Source organism: Fukomys damarensis, unplaced genomic scaffold (genome assembly GCF_012274545.1).
Source record: "Fukomys damarensis isolate Sample0158 unplaced genomic scaffold, DMR_v1.0_HiC HiC_scaffold_38, whole genome shotgun sequence".
In the NCBI taxonomy this organism is placed as follows: domain Eukaryota; kingdom Metazoa; phylum Chordata; class Mammalia; order Rodentia; family Bathyergidae; genus Fukomys; species Fukomys damarensis.
Genome location: NW_022900950.1, coordinates 66,562,040 through 66,580,230, shown reverse-complemented (window position 1 = coordinate 66,580,230; position 18,191 = coordinate 66,562,040). Strand labels below are relative to the sequence as shown.

The 18,191-nt window shown below is 36.8% G+C and overlaps 1 long non-coding RNA gene across 2 annotated transcripts in view; it reads left to right on the top strand.

The window, feature by feature from the left end:
• The window catches only part of LOC104853080, a 113,817-nt gene that overhangs the window by 63,451 nt on the left and 32,175 nt on the right, over positions 1-18,191 (top strand). For both annotated transcript variants that reach the window (XR_004515695.1, XR_004515696.1), the window contains one exon: positions 2,604-2,697. This is a non-coding gene — a long non-coding RNA (uncharacterized LOC104853080). The remainder of the gene's footprint in view (positions 1-2,603; positions 2,698-18,191) is intronic.

Genomic DNA, 18,191 nt, shown 5'->3' with positions numbered 1-18,191 from the left:
AATGGGACAAGGCAGGAAAGGAAACCGAAGGAATAGCTATTAATGTGGAAGAAGAACTGTAAGTTGAAATGTCCAGCAAATATAGGAAGAAAGTATTTAAAAAAGGGAGAGATCAACCATTACAAGTGTTTCTTACAGACTGGTGAGGACTCTAAACTCACCTTTGGATTAGGCAAAATGAAGGTCCTGATGACCTTCACAAGAATGAGATAATTAGAACAGTAGGGAGAAAGGCAGCTGAATGCTGTTGAGCAGGTGTAAAGAGTAGAGACGGATCTCTGGAGGAAGTTGCAGTAGAAGGAGCAGGGAAAATGGTGGTATCCCCAGTCTCTTTATGGGAGTGATTCAGAGCAGGGAGAGAAACTGAATAAACATAAGAAGGGGCTGTAACTGCAGGAGCTAAACTTCCAGAGGCTTCTGGAAAAGAGCTTTGCAGCACAAGCAAATGGGCTGGCCTGACTTATGAGTAAGGTGAGATTCTTCACAGTACTGGGAGGAAAGTTTGAATATAGAGGTATTGACATAAATACTGGTAGACTTGGTGGTAAAAAGAAGTCGATGTTTTCAAGTTGCTTCTACTTCCATAGCGCAATAGGAAGTAAAACCTTGGTTTAAAGTGAGAATGAGGATGAATTAACAGAGGTTGGAGAAAAGAGATAGGGTGAAATAATCATGTGAAGTCTTAGAGTTCAGGAGAATGGGAGAGTCATTGACTAGCGTGCAATGTACAAATGCCAGGCAACATAGAAGGCCCATATCAGATGGGTGTTGGCAGTACTGAAAAGAGACAGTATACACTGTTGTGTGTTCAATTGTTCATAACAGCAGTTCTCAAGTGGAGTCAGTTTTGCCCCCAACAGTACATCTGGCAACCTCTGAGGACATTTTTAGTTGTCACAACTGTGAAGAGGGGAAAGGTGGTTCTACCTGATTGGAGATTTGCATGGTGCATTCTTTTGGCAGGTAAAGCATGGTAAAGAGTTTGGATTTGCTGCAAGTTGGTGGGAAGTGATAGAAGGTGTTGAAAGAGAGACAGAGAGAGAGAGAGAGAGAGAGAGAGAGAGAGAGGGAATCTGATTTAATGATAAAAGCGAGGCCGGGGTACTCCTAAACACCCCATAGTGCACAGGATAATCTCCCAAACAATTAAAAATGAGATACCGCCAAATGTCCATAGCATCTAAGTCAGAAGCCCTAATTCTTAGTACAAGTATTTATCAGGTCTAGATAATAGGACAAAATTCAAGTGTGCCTGAAGGAAAAAGCAAACTGATCTATCTTTAAAATAACTAAATTCTTACCCTTCAATGCTTTATTAGATTTATACATAATATTATTAGTGAGAACAGGCATCTGGCCTTTTTGGATACTCTGCAGAGCACTTAAAGGGTTCTTGAATGGCATGATCTCATCAGCCTCCAGCTTCTAAGGGTAACTCTAGATGAGGTTGATATCAATGCCCGGGGCATGCAAGGCTGAGGGGAACTTCACTGCCTCCTCGTTTCATGTATTTCCTTCAGCGTTGTTGATGTTGATCTTACCCTGGAAATGTGTGTGTAGTTATCTATATCTATGCCTGTATCGGCTTCTGTTGTATTTGTCTATGTATCTATGTTCTTAACCTGGATTTAATATTTACATTAGTGTGGTTTTATAGTTTCTTTTGATATTTGCATTATTATTCTTTTTAAAGTTTTAAGCTCTTGTTTTGGCTGCATAGTTAATTTTAGAATCATCTTTTAAAATTCCGTTGAAAATAATTTGGATTTTTAATCAGAATCATTTTGAATTTCTAGACTTCAAGTTGATTCCTTTTTTAAAAAAAATTTAATTTCTTGGTACATTCTAGGTAGATGGCACAGTTACATTCATTACTGGGATCCTGTACCTTTACATGCCAGGTCTTGGTTCTCATTTTTTCCCCTCGTCCTCACCCTCCCTTCACCCCCCTCCCCTCCCCACCTTGAAACACTTTAATTCTATTTTTACATTTTCTCATATTTTTTTCCTTTTCCCTTATTCCCCCTTCCCTATCCTTCTCACTGTCCCTACACCTTTGGTCCTTTTCTTCCTATTTGCTAAGTGTCCCATTAGGATCTTGAGTACTATTTTAGTTTTTCTCACCAGAGATGCTATTCGGTGTTTGCATATGTGTGCCTTATTTATTCCGCTTAGGAGTATATCCTCAAAATGTACCCATTTACCTATGAATGAATCTACTTTCTCATTCTTTATGTCACGTTGATTCCTTTACTAATAGAACCCTCCTACATACAAAGCAGTAATATATTTTTAATATTTATTCGTATTTCCACTAAGAAATTTTCAGAAATGTTTTTGTTTGGTTATCCTTACATGTGTGTGAGTAAACATTGTAATTGTAGTCATAAATATGATATTGTATTTAATGGATTATTACTGACTTATAGTAGTGCCATTATTTCAGTATACTTATTTTGGATCCCTGAGGAAACTTTCTGGTTGGTTCTAATCAATTGCCGGTTGATGGTCTTGAACTCTGATTGTGTCTGTGTCCATTGTGGGTGTTTGGAGTTAATCCCGGACTCTACTTGAGAGTTGGTTTGTTTCTCACCCTATTTTAGGAGTCCTGCCCAGTCCTCTGAAGTAAATACCACAGCCAAAAGATAACTGGAGGGCCGGGGAAGATGTGATGCAGCTGTCTCAGCAGTTCCACAGGTATTTATTTAATTTACGATCCTGACGGTCTCCTCTCGCTCTGCTTCCCGCGTGAACCGCGAGCTTGCCACTCCTCCTTAGAGAGGGGTGTTCCCTAAAACAGCTCTCTTACACCTAGTGTGCACTGCAGTTTTCTCTGTTGTGGATTTGCCTTCATGCTTATCCCATCTGCTATTTCCTTAAAATTTTTGGCCTACTGATTATGCTTTTCTTTGTTTCTGATGCTGATCTTGCCTTTAGAAAGATCTTCATATTTTCACATCGAGTTTGGGATGGAACAAGAAGTGAACATATGTGTTTAGTCTATGGCTTTGAACAGAAAGCGTTCTGAGCTCTGCTAAGTAATGGCAATTGTTAGTACTGTATTCGACTCTTGCTTTTTCCTTCTTCGGTTGATGAATTATAGAGATTTTAAAAATTGTTTAACATATGATATGAATATAGTATTGGTTAGAAATATTTCCTTTAGTTGTTTCTAAATCTTTAGACTACTATTTCTGAACAGTGATCTTATTTGAAGATTGAAAGTTTTTTTTTTTTTTAAAGGCATCTTTTTGGCGGCTCATGCAGTATGGCTAGTTTGGAATTCAATCATTAAGTAAAATAATGAAGGATTAATCTGCAAACACTCAAGAATAGTGACAGCAAGATCCCAATGATGAATGTAACTGTATTGTATACCTAAAATATACCAGTAAAATGCATTAAAAAAAAAAGAATAAGGACAGCATTAGGGGATCAGCTGCCTGCTGCTTCAGTGCTCTGATGGGACATAAAATAGAACTACCATCAAGAGACTGTTGGATTGGGAGTTTGGAGACCTATAATTGGGTTTCTCTTTGGCACTTATAGTTGTGGGACCTTGCTCAAGTCCCTTAAAATTTCTGAACCCCAATTTTATCATTTGCAAATGTAAATGATTGCATCTGTGTTTTCCTAGCTCACAGGATTCTTGCTACAATCAGATAAGAGAATGAATGGGAAGATCCTTTAAGAAGCCAAAGTTAGGTAAATGTAAGTTAGTATTACATACTCTTATGCATTACCAATGACTGTCCTCAATGATTAGATTTGAAACATCAACAGAATTCTTGACTTCCTTGGAGAGGACTCTTCAAATTTAAATGTTTGTTTTTTATTATTAAAATAAGACTTTAATGTATGAGAAAAAGACAAATGCAGAATAATAAGTTCTTTGTTTAATAAAACAATTTATTAGATCTGATGAAAAGCACAGGTTTGTTTTCATTAGTACTTTGTAATTATGCTTTCCAAAAGGAACCAATATGGAGATGTTTTCATAGAAACATCTGGATAGTGGATTAGACATGTTTAAAATGTGACTTGTCTAAGTATACTTAATTTATTTTGATTAGGTAAGCTTTTTCTCTAGAATAGATATTTAGGCCTCAATTTCTCTTGATTAGTTCCTTATAGCAAATGTCACCTGAAGAAACTCAAGTCTTTTAATTAGAATGCCTAATTGGGCAATCTGTGTGAATCAGTCTTCAGTGTGAGAATTCTGCCAGGCAGGGAATTGTAAAAGAACATTTTTGAAGCCAGGCCATGAAAACTCAGGATTCATTTCTGCCCAGCTAATTCACCAGGGAAAATAACCTTGAGGTATATTTATCACAGAAGAAAATAAAACATTCTAATGGATCAGGATTAGGCCTTTGGAAAAAGAGATTCATTAACAGAAATATGCCCCTCTTCCTTCCAACCTTCCCATGACCTGAAGTTATGGAAACAGAATACTCCAAAGAACAGAAACTGTTGAAAGTTTGTTTGTGGTGGTTGGAGGGGCAATGGTATTCCAAAAAAGTGGAACAGAGTAACAGATGTTGAAAGGAAAGGCCACAATTGGGTCCTTGTTTTCCAGTAGCTAAAACTCTAGAAGTTTTAAAACTGATCTTATTGTTCTAAACAATAAATTATCAAACTCCTTGGAATAATAAATAGATGGCATATATCCACATTCAGATGTCAAAAATGAGATTAAGAATGTAAATTAATTTCAAACAATTTACTGTTATTTTGAGTGACATGACTCAATATCTTTTGTAATACTTTCAATGTATTGAGACAATGTTTTAAAAGAGTCTGGATGAAAAGATTACTCACTATTTGGAAAGTATACAATAATATTCTTTCCATTCTAGCTGTCCTTTCTGTGTCTCTGGTCTCCCTCGCAAAATTTCATAATAGAAGTGTCTGTACTCAGTGTATCCAATTTCTATTTTCCCATTCTCTCTTGAATCTACTTAATGTGAACTAGTATAGACCAATGGGGCATGTGTGAATGTTAGACTCTTGAGCAGGTAACGGTATCCATCAAGAGAGGCAGGTGAAGGTGGGCCATTTCTTCATACTTCACAGGTTATAGTGAGAGCCTCAGAGAGCATTCTGAAACTCATGCAAATTCTATTTATAGCAACCAGGGACAAAAAAAGTCCAAAAATTAGAATTTTGCCTTTTAGGTGATTTGGACACAACTTGTTTGTGAATATCAGTAAGGCGAACAACCAAATTCCCCTGATTTCAAAACAAAGACCCAGCTAGAGATATGTAGGTGTCACTGAGGTGTGCATCAGACTTTTATACCATCTTACTTTACTGCAATGTAGATGGGAAATATTTTACGTAGTATACATTGACATAATTATCACTACTTTTACTTATGAAAACCCATTCAAACCTGCATAAGGATTCTAGGCAGGATCTCTGGTATTCATTAGAGGTTTAAACAATGAGAACAATGTATTAGCTTCTTTTGTATTGCGAACTTTATAGTTTTAGCTGTATTAGAATCACCTGGAGCATTTGTTAAAATTTGGATCACTGGATCCCCACCCAAAATTTCTGATTCAGTAAATACGGATGGGGTCTGAGAGTTTGCATTTCTAATAAGATGCCAAGTGTTATGATTTAGATTTAAAATATCCCCCAAAGCCTCATGTGTGGAGAAGCTGACTGGATCATGGGACCACTACACTCACCAATGGATTACCCACTGATGAGCTCAGTAGCTGAATATACCATTAAGAGGTGGTGCCTGGTTGGAGGTGGGCATGGCCAGGAAGGGTGTATTCTTTTTTTCTTTTCATTTTACCATTTATTATCACAGCTCTAGTAATAATTCATTTATTCCTTCATGAAACTGGATCTAATACCACAGGTATCAACTCAGATAAAATTCCATTCTATCCATACCACATACTTCATGATATCTTAGGTGTTGTTATTGTTAACTGTACTAATGTTGGTTTTCTTCTCTCCAGAGTTTTAAGAAGACCCAGATAATTTCATGCCCACATTCCCAATTAATGTGCTTCCCCATATTAAACCAGAATATTTCATATCCGCATATGCAGTCCTATGTTCTGTCCCCAATAAACTTGGAGTGATATAAGTACTAAAAGTTTTTATCCTCATGTTAGCTATCAGTCCTACCCTTTACTCATCAAAACAATGAAACATAACATTTTGTTCTTTGCGTCAATGCCTATCATAATTCTAGTAGCAAATTTACTTGCCCTGACGTGGATTGGAGGCCAGTCAGTATGATATCCTTTTACTATTGTTGGTCAGCTGGCATAGATTTTATATTTTTCTATTATAACCTTTATGCCATCAGTGAGCCTACTGGAAAAGAAGTTACTAAAAAGTAGTATAAGTATGACTCAGGTCTTATAAACTAAAAATGGAGAATTAATTTCCCTAGGGCATCAAAATCAAGGCAGAAGCTTTTAGCTCTACCACTTGCACCCTAAGCTAAAATTCTAATTAAGCTATTCCCCTACCAATATTGTATTCATATATTTTACATTTTATAAACTTAATCCATGCTATTATCTCTCTTATGTACTTTGTGCATTAATGCACTGCCCTATAACAATATAACAAGTGTTATACACTATAGTACTTAAAACATGCTATGTATAATCAACATTAAAATGACCCCATGTTTATAAGCAAGTTCAGAGAACCATGATAATACATAGGCCATCGAGTTCTTCATAATTCAAAACCATACAGAGATGATAAACCCAAGTAATCTATTAATTTTATGTAGGCCATACATCTTATCAATCCAACACTGGAAGGAAGGGAGATATGTGGCTCAGAAGTCCATAGAGCTGTGGGGCAGGAAGTCCTTGTGGCCATCATTGCTGTCCTGCGTGGTCTGCAGGGCCCGGCGGCCATGGGTTGGGCATCTTTTGCTTCACGTCAGTCCTCTGCCATCTTGTCTCTGCCTTGGAGCCAGTGGACCAAGGACTGAAACCATGAGGGTACTGGGTATGTTTTTCTTTTCCAGTGATGGGAAAATGATTAAGATATCAAGTAATATCTGGTCTGGGATCTTTCTTTCAGAACCCTTGATATTAGGGCTAGAGGTCAGTTTAAATTCAGTATTTGTTTGTGAGTTAATTTTGATAAATTTAGGAAGTTTTATATTTTATCTCTCTTTGGAATCTTAATTCATTAATTTTTATTTAAGACCTTTTTCTAAGGTACAATTTAAGATTATAATTAACCATTTAAGTATTATTTTATCTACATTGTACAAATCTGATATGTAGGATTCTATGTAGTTTCTAATTTCCAATATGATTTATCTCCTTATTAAATTATTATTATTATGCTGTTTTAGATTCTAATTTTATTTTCTACAGATTTTTCAGCTTTGACTTTGAAATTTGTTGCAGTGGTGTCAGAGAATATTGCCTGGATAATATCAGTTCCATAGTGCTAGATGATACCTCTTTTGTGATATAAGACAGTTACCAAGATTTCCATGTGATCTTAGAACCGTTTTCAGATATCCAGATATCTGCCCCTCCACTTAGGTCCTCTCCTGTCCATGTTCAGGGGTTTTAGACCAGTGGCTCTCACATTTAACTGTGTGGGGCACCACCCCACTGAGGGCTTTTGTTAAAACCTATAGTGCTGGCCCTAAAACCAGAGTTTTGGGGTCAGCAGGTCAGGTGCAGCCCAAGAATTTTGCTTCTAGGTGATGTTGAATCTGCTGGTCTAGGGCATAATGCCTCCTACATTTCCCACCCACCCACACACTTTTTCTTTTTGGTCTAATACCTTGATTTTGACTTCAGAAGCCATTTTATCATCTTTTCTGTCCTTAACACCTCTACTGGGAGTTTAAAAACCAGAGATCTGTCCTGCAATTGGTTTTAACTTCTGATTGTTCTATTTTCATTTGTCAGACCTTGAGCTTTGGCTCTACTGATCACTTCATCCTGGGTCAATGATATTCAGCCCTCATTTTATAATAGAAAATCTCAAGGAAATTTTCAAATATACATTCATGAACTTCTCATAAAGATTATAGCAGGTTGTTTTCTGCTTTTAAAAACTTTACAGTTTAATAAACAGTCAGACGCAATATCTACTAACATTATAGGCTGGCAGTAAAGGTTTGCCCCTACATTTTCATTTCTTTCTATGCCATTTACTTCATTTAGTTGAGAATGCGTGCATTTGAGATCATGCATCTATCGTTAGCACAACAGAGCAGATATGGATTCAGGAGACTGGTTGAGGATGGATATGTACCTGGAGTTACAAAAAGTAGAAATGAACACTGAAGCCATATGAATGATAAACTGTAGGATACAGGTTGAGGAAGAAGAAAAGAGGGTCAAAGACTAAGCTCTGGGAAATACAAATGTTTTTTTTTCTTTCTTTTTATTGAGTTTAATGGTACATTTTAGATATACAGTACAGTTACATTCATCATTGGGATCTTGTACCTTTACATGACAGGTCTTGGTTCTCATTTTTTCCCCTTGTCCCTGCCCTCCCTTCATCCCCCTCCCCTCCCCATTTATAAACACTTTATTTCCATTTTTTCATTTTCTCATATTTTTTTCTTTCAAACTTGGGTTGTTGAATGTGGAAATAGTACAATGAAGGGCTATTTGTGTAGGAGAACCAATGATTTCATGATCAATTTAATTCATCATTACTTCAGTAAAACCAACTGTTATTTTTGTCAAATTGTCCAGATTTAATTGAGAACCACATTTGATTTTTTTTCTTGGTTCCTCAGGTTCTTTCAGTGGCTGGGATTTGGCCCTTCTTTTTATGCTGTTTCTCACTTAACTTTTCTTTCTGAATATCACTTGTTGAAATCTTTATGTCCTCAAATTTGATTTCTCATAAAGGTCTGTTAACTAGATCTATTAGCCATTTGAATCTATGTTTTGCCAGGTACACTTTCCTAAAATGACACTTTGATTTATTTATTTCTTGCTTCTAAATTTCAGTGTCTTTGTGGTTGTTATGGTGATTATCAATAAGATATACCAGGGCCAGGAATTTAGCTCAGTGGTTCCACTGCCTGCCTTGCAAGCGCAAAGACCTGAGTTCGATCCCGGTACCAAAAAATAAACAAACAAAAAGGAGATACCAGCCAATCCTTCAAATCTTTTGTGTCTGTACTCCAAGCAAACTGAATCTTCTCCCCTTTTTGCTCTTTATCCAATCTTTCCCCACCACTCTTCTTAAGAAGTGAGTGTAATCTCATCCATCCTTCAAGATGTAGATAAGCCTTTCTTCTTTTGGGTCTTGTTTATGTCTGTACTCTGAAGCCAAAATGTCTGGATCAAATCTCAGATCTTCAGTTTACTAGGTGTGTGACATTAGACAGGTCATTTAACCTTTCTAAGTTTCAATGTCTTGATCTTCTGTACCCAAGGACAGGATTACCTATCTTTTTAGTATTTATCTATTTGAGATGGTCTTGCTATGTAGTTCAGGCTGGCCTTGAATTCACTCTGTAGCCCAGGGTGGCCTTGAACTCATGGTGATCCTCCTTCCTCAGCCTCCCAAGTGCTGGGATTACAGGCGTGTGACACCGTGCCCAGCTAGTTTTGCCTATCTTGTAGGTTGCTATAAAAATTAAATGAGGGGCCGGGGATTTAGCTCAGTAGTTCTGCCACCTGCTTTGCAAGTGCAGGGTCCTGAGTTCTATGTCCAGTACAAAAAAAATTTAAATGAGTTGATAGATATTAAATATAATGGTGGTGATGATGCTAATGATATAGATGTTCTCTGATCATCTTACATCCTTTCCTTAGCTTAATGTTTATCAACTAAATTTTTCATGTAATAACTTATTTATTAAGTAAGGCAGAAGACTTTTCTTCTGCTGCTAATTATCTTTTAAACTATTTAACTGTTAACTTCTTTCCTAGTTGTTAAATTTCTTTGTAAGGATAAATGAAAAGATTTCAGTGTGATACTGAAAGATTTAAAGGGCCTACAAACATACTGCTCATGTTTGTGGATGGAAGCGAGACAGACAGTGGTCATCGAAAGAAAAGTCAAGAAATCTGGTTAAAAAATTACAACCAAGTACATTTGACAGTTTCCTAAGACAAAATCACCCTACCCTGAGGAGATGTAGTTGCACATGTTGCTAAAAAAATAAACACCGACCCAAAACCTATTCCAATTATTATTTTTAGTGATTTGGATTTTGCCATAATGAGAGAAAGAACTGAAATGTATTCTCATACTTTACAAGTAAACACATTCAATGATCTACCTCTTTGACTGGAACACATAATTTCTTTGCCTTAGGAGGAAGAAAGGTTTTCTTTTGTCTTTGAGAAATACTGTTTCTGGCTTCAATTTAAAAATAACAATCAGTTTATAGGACATTGAAAAGGCTGTCTGTAATTATAGCTGCCAGGATTTGGCTAGAACAAAGAAAAAGGTATCAAGAAGCCATGGGTGCCAAGAACTAATGATTCTGATATTAACTGACATGTCTGGGCTAAATTGTTTTAGAGACAGGGTTAGAGTAACAAAGAAGTAATAATTATTTACTCCAAAAAAACTACACGCCCAGTCTTGGCAATCTTATGACGAATAAAATGTTGAATAAATACATTAATTTTAAATAGCATATTAAGCACTATTCATTACACATAGGAAAACTTTTTTTAAGAGATTAGGCTAAAAGTAAGCAGACACTTTCAGTAATACATTTTTACTTTATGGCTATAAATGAATCACCCAACCTGGCCTGGCATTAATTTTCTTCTTGAAAATAACAACAATAGGCTTTCCTCAGAGAAGAGATCTATTGGGGCTCAGTTTAACTAGCTACAAAATTAGAGTTGAATTCAGTAATCTCTAAGAAATATTTCTACTTTAAGTCTTCCATGAGCTTTCTCCCGTTTGTTGGGTGTCTGCATATTTTTATAAGCTTCCAAGACATTTTCCTCTTCTTTTCCTTTCTTCCGTCTCTGCTTCTCTCCTTGCCTGCCTGTCTGCCTGCCTCCCTCCCTTCCTCCCTCCCTCTCTCCCCTCATCCCTTCCTCCCTTCCTCCCTCTCCTCTTCCTTTGGAACTCTTTTTAACCTCGATTAAAACACACATCTGCACATACACTTTATATACTCACACTGTATCAACCCAACTGTCTTTACTTTTTTTTAACCCTCTATCAGAATAGAATTATTAGCTTTCTGTTTCTTTTAATTTCCTTCCTTCCTTCTCTCCCTTCTTTCTGCCTTCTGTCCTTTTTGTCCTGCACATTCCCCCTTCTCTATTCTCTAAATGCATTCGTAGTCTCCTCTGTGGAAGATCCCATGATAATTTCCACATGATTCCATGTAGCTGTCCTCATAATCCTGTCGTTCCCCTCTTCTGCTGTTCCTCTGTGAAGAACTCAAATCTGAAAATTTTATAACTTGCTTCCATCACAGAATTGGTGAGTCGTGAAGAGACATCCGATTGAGTCAAAGTCCAAATCCATCCTCTGGATTCCTATGGACATGACTGCTGTTCATCTGTCTCTTGTCTCTCTGTTTCTGTAGCGAATCACCTATAGAAGATCCTTTTGCATTCTACTTTATTTGGCCATGGCATCTATAATCACAAGGCTTTAAAACCTCATGTGAATGTTATTATTCCTGTTCACATATGTTATGAACATGATATATAGTCTATAATTAGGTCCCTTAAACACACACACACACGTGCACACACACACACACACACACACACACACACACACTAAGAGACCTGTTGAGTCTCCAGAATTCCTGGCTTCTCTGTCAGTTATTTGCATATCTTTGAGATCTGCTTTTAAAGCAGGATTTTTAGCTATTTTCAATAATTTATTTCTAAAGTTTTCTTTTTCCCGAACATCTGCTTTCCCATGTCCTTCATAATTGTTGCAAGGCTCCCCTGCATTGATATTTGCATTCCCTTCTTGGTTTCGCTTCTTGGTTCCACTACTAAATGTTTTTCATAACTATTTCTTGTGTGCCAGTGTCGCAGACACTTTATCATTTCACAGAAGAACACACCTAGTTACCCTTTCTTCTGAAATTAAAATGGAACCAAACCCACAATACCTACAAAGGCTTTGGACTGTAATAAAATATCAAAGCTACTTTAAAATCCCATGACAGTAATTTTTTGAATGCTTTGCTTATTTTTGAAGATAGGGACAGTATCTTGTATCTCTTGGGAGATTTGAAGATACAAAGCCATTTTATAGGATTCTACTTCTTTAAGAAGTAAAAATATAAGCTGTGCATGGCAGTACACATCTGTAATATCAACCCTCTCCTAGGCCATGGCAGTAGGATCTCAAGCTGAAGCTCAGCCTGGACGACTTGTGGAAACCCTGTCTCAAAATAATAAAAAAAGGGCTGAGGAAGTAGCTCAGCATGAAGGCCCTGGGTTCAGTCCCAGGACTGCAGAGGGAGAAGGAGAAGAAGAAGGAGAAGGAGAAGGGAAAGGAGAAGGGAAAAAAGTATGAGTGACTCCTTCCACAAGACCCCAAGATCAATTGTTGTTCGATGTGGTACTAAGTAGTTTTTGGAAAGTGTATTACCAGAAACAAAGGTTTTTACCCTCAAAGCATTTGTGTGTTGCCCTCACCCCCAAGCATTATGTAACTTGCTGTGTTTTCTTGTTGGCCTCGACTGCCAAGAAGCTCTGGGCCAAGCATATAGCTCAATTACAGCAACTGTGTTATTCTTTGTGGTTAGGATATTTGTTTCTTTCTTCTTTTCTGGTTCTAATTTCTATTTCAACAATATTATTTTGTACCTGACTTTAACAGAAAGTTATATCAAAATTTTTTCTCTTTCTTTTTAAATAAGCAAGTTGTAGTGATAAATAAAAATGGTCTTCTGTGCATAAAGTACAATTCATTTTTGCTTTTTGTTTTCTTTTCTTTTTTAGTTATTTGAGACAGGGCCTCGCTATGTAGTTGAGACTGACCCAGAACTCACTGTGTAGCTCAGGCTGGTCTGGAACTCACAGCGATCCTCCTGCCTCAGCCTACCGAGTGCTGGGATTACAGGAGTGCGCCACCATGCCCAGTTTCATTTTTTCTTTTTCTTCAGTCAAAAATTAGCTTCTAGGTTCTACTTCTGGCAGTAAATTAGACCTTGGTTTAACTCCACATGAAGACACATGCAAGTACAATACTCTATACATCAAGTTTATAACCAAATCTTTAATTTCTTTCCCTTTATCAAAAAAGGGAGTAGTGGTTTTTCTTTTTAGTTCTTTAATTAGCCATGGCTATGACTTTCCAAATGATTTTCTTCAGAGTTCAGAGTACTAACTATTGCATAATGGAGCCTACCTTCAAATGGTTTTCTTCAGAACTGAAGGGTTCCACTCATTTTTGCTTTACTTCTTAATGGTTAACAAGTGAGGGAACCAGGATATGGGTGGTTGAGGACAAGGTGCCACTTTTCATGGTTTCCTACATCCATTTTTTTGGACCATTCAGGACATAATATTTGTATCAATCTATCACTTATCCTAACAATTTGTATTTAAAAATAAATTAAAGTATTTAGCCTAGTGAATCCCAAGTTCATAGCCTGCTGAAGTTCTCTGGGTCTTTGTCAGTACTCATAAAACAGTGTATTTATGTGAACTTTTATAAGTAACGTATCATATATATAGGCTCTTTATGAAAAACTCATAACTAGCATCATAATTGCTAGGGAGAAACAGAAAGCTTTTCCTTTAAGATCTGGTACCCACTCTTATTCACTCTGTTAAGGATGTCCATTCTCACCATTTCTATTAACGTATTACTAGAAATGCTATCGTGACCAATCAGGCAAGAAAAAGAAGTAAAATATTCAAATGAAAAAGTATACAAATAGAAAGAGAAGTGAAATTATCTCGATTTACAGATGATGTGATCCTATGTGAAGAAAATCTCAAAACTATACCGCAAAACTCTTAGAACTAAATAACTAATTTAATAAAGTTGCAGCATATGAAATTGACATACAAAAGACCATGTTAGTTTTGTAAATAAATAATGTGGTTGAAAAAATAAAAAATAAGTCTCATTTATATAGTATAAAATACTTGGGAATAAATTTAAGCAAGGAGATGAAAAACATGTACACTAAGAGCTATTTAATATTGATCAAGCAGCTTGAAGAAGACATAAATATAGAGATATTTTATGCTTATAGATTGGAAGAATAGATACTGCTATAATGGTCATACTACCCAAAGCCATATACAGTTTCAGCACAATCCCTATTAATATCCCAGTGGCATTCTTTATAGAAATATGAAAAAAATTCCAAAATTTATAGGGCTGAAAGAAAAAGTATTTATTCAAAATGTCTTTATGAGTAATCTTGCATTGTACTTTGGAATACCTTTCCCATCTAGCCTATCATTACCATTATAGCCACAGTATTTGGGTAATTCCCGTAAAACATTCCAACATTGAATTAAATGTACTAGTCAGTAAGCCTAGCCCATGATAGTGACTGCTGTGTATTAGATATTCTGAATTTGAGTCAAGAGTGAGTGGCACTTTTTCTCAACGTCCTGTGTCTTAAGGCTACATATTATGAGAATTCACGGAACCCTGACTTTGTCTTTATTTCTGAAAAATAGATAGCCCCTCCCCACCCTCACTGGAGCAGGGATACTGGAGGGGGAACCAAAGACTCTTTCAATTCTGAGCAGACTATAGAGTACTTCACTTTTCTTGACATGGGTAATTGTAAATATTGATTATTTGTGATGGGTTTGTCTTAAACAAGAAAAGTTTCTGCTTCTAGAAGGAAAGATTCTGTGCTTTCACAGAAACTTCAACTTTCCCATCATGGTAAATCCAATACCAAGGCCTCCTCCTTTCCTGACGCTTTTCCTTGACTGGGTTTTTTCTGCTTCTGAATCTGGAGCATCTTGCTCCCTTCCCCACCCCAGCCCACAATATTTGGAGCAGAAGTAGTGAATTATAGTAGAGACTTAGAAACCTCAGTCCTACAAAAGTAGGAATATAGCTGTATCTTCAATTATGAAACGGGATTGAAAGACCAGAATTATAGTTCTAATTCTGCCATAAGTTATAAGCCAATGAGTGGGGAATTAGCACTACCCTGCTCTGTGCTAGCGGCACAAACACTCTTGTGGTGTGAAATCAACACTCTCTCTGTCTTGGGCCATGGCAGTGGGATGAGGAGGGCAGCCTGTGAGAGAAGCCAGTGGCGTAGAACGCAGTAGGCTGTGCAAAATCCAGGAGGGGCCAACTGTAGATAGGACTGGGAGCATCCTTAGGCTGCCTCTGTCTGAGGGCAACACAGCAACTGGGAGGACAATGCAGAAACAAACAGAGTAAGGAGGCTTGGGTGGGCTATCCAGAAAGCTGCTGGCTGAAGACTGGCCCCAGCCCCCTCATCTGGAGGCCAAAATCACTCTGCACCCAGCACTAATCTTACTGCAGACTCGGGTTCTCAACACTAATCCTTAAGTCAAGGAGAACCTGGAGGGAAGTATTTCAAGTCCTGAAAAAAAATTTACGACCCAGATTTATGTACCCTGAAAAATTATCTTGCAGAGTCAATAGAGAAATAAGACACTTCCATGACAAAGGACAACTAAAGAAATTCATGACCAATAAGCCAGCTCTTTTAGAAAATGATAATGAAGACCACAATTCCAAGATCACCAATAGAAAGAAGCCACAGACAAGGCAAACAAGTAAACAGAGGGAAGACAGGGAACCAACAATGGGAAAATAATATGACAAGGATAAGTCAGTACATATCAGTTATAACCATCAATGTCAATGGACTGAACTCAACAGTCAAAAGAATCATACTGGCAGAATGGATCAAGAAACAAGATCCAACAATTTGCCGCACCAAATACTGGCACACCCAACTTTATAAAACAAATATTAATAGACAAAAACTCAGATAAGCACTAATACAGTTGTAGTGGGGAACCTCAATACACCACTACCACAAAGAGACAGATAAACTAGACAAAAAGTCACAAAGAAATATCAGAACTGAACTAGACCTGTGAACAAATGGACTTAGTAGATATCTACAGAGTGTTCTACCCAACAACATTAGAATACGCATTCTTCTCAGCTGTGCATGGGATGTCCTCCAAAGTAAACCACATACTAGCACATAGAACATGCTTAAGTCAATGCAGAGGAATTGAAATTATTGCATGCCTATTATGAGACCATAGTGCAATGAAATTGGAAATGAATGGCAAAATAAACTTCAAAAATTCATCAACACATGGAAATTAAATAACACCCTTTTGAAGAAACAGTTGGTCACAGATGAAATTAAAGTAGAAATTAGTATCTACAATTAAATGACAATACCAGTACAATATAGTGGAACTTATGGGGTGCAATGAGAGCAGTCCTACGAGCAAAATTTGTAGCAGTGAATGCTCACATCAAGAAAACAGACTGAACTCAAACAAATAACCTAATATTGAACCTCAAACCTCTAGAAAAAGAACAAGTAAATCCCGATGCTCATACAAGGGAGTAAATTATAAAGATAAGAGCAGAAATTAGTGAAATTGAGACTAAGAAAACAAACATATGAAGTAATGAAATGTATAAAAATTGTTCAGCATCACCGGTCATTCAGAGATGCAAATTCAAACAACACACATTCTATTTTATTCCAGAAAGAAGGATATTATCAAGAAATCAACCAATAACTAAAAGCTAAGACTAGAGGTTCCATTTGACCCAGGTATTCCCTTCTTGGTATCTTCCTGAAAGAATTGAAAGCATCATACCACAGTGATATATGCACACCCATGTTCACAGTAGCATAGTTTGTAATAGCTAAGTTTTGGAAACAACCCAAATGCCCATCATAATGAATGGATAAAAAAGATGTGGTTTCAAAAAATTACACAGTGGAGTACTAGCCATAAAGAAGGATAAATTGAGACATTTATAGCTATATGGATGGACCTTAAGACCATACTTTGAAGTGGAATACGTGAGTATAAATATATCATTATTTTTCTGGTGTGATAAACTGAAAGTGGAAGTAAGGACCCAAATGTATAATAGATATTGTGAAATAGAAAGAAAATGTTCAAATTGGAAGGGGCACAGTGGACAGGGGAGAGGGAGAGGAAGGAAAGGAAAGGAAAAGAAAAAAAGTGAGAAAAGGAAGACAAAATGGAAACAAAGCTCCGTAAATAAGAGGAGTAAGAGGGGTTGAGGGAGGGGACAAGAATGGGAAAATATGAATCAGATCTATCATGTACAGGTACAAATTCAATGTGATCATTATGTATATCTAAATTGTACCAATACACTTAATTAATAGCAAAAAATGTTACTGGGCTGTGTGACTTTAGGAAAATTATTTAAATTCTAAGACTAGCTTCATGTATAAAATTAACAAAACTGATTCTACTTATCAGTGTCTGTAAGAATAGGTTGTGGTAATGTGTACAGAAGAGCTTTAAACATGACATTCTTTTTTGTCATATGTGCTGTGGGGATAGTTGTGGTTTATTACTGCACATTCAAGTGGGGCAGAATTAATGGATTTTTCTTGCAAGAATATGACAACTTGAGGCAAGGTTGGGAGAGTTAGTGCATCCTGGTTCTTGCTACAGGGTCTAATTACTGTTGACACCTTTTTTTTTTAATCTTTATTGTATTTCTCCAATGATATTTTCCTCTCCTGTCTTTGGAATATTTTGGGATTAAGACACTATGCTACATCTTAGAGAGAGTTGCCTGTTCTTCAGAAGAGCTGTATTCATAGCTTGACTTGGGTCCCAGCTCATTTTCAATACTTACTTTGGCTTTTGGAGTGTCCCATGTTGGGAGAAAAAGAAAATTGACACAGTAAACTTTTGAGATTGAACTCACAAATAAGGAAAAAGATATACAAATAATCCCACCATGAGATGTGATGAAGACTGTAATTCTGGTGAAGACCATGCATTCTGAAAGTAACAGAAGAGGATAGAATAATATAGGATTTGACTGGTGAGTATCTAGTGACAGAACTTTTGAGAGGTCTATAAATAGGAACGAGTAGGCTTAATTCAAGGAGAGGCATAAGCTTGAGAAGGTGAGATGCAAGACAGGATCTCAGAGAGCAGTGGCAGGGGTGTCTACAATGTGGAACAGTGTCTGGGGTCAATTTGTAGAATATATATATATAT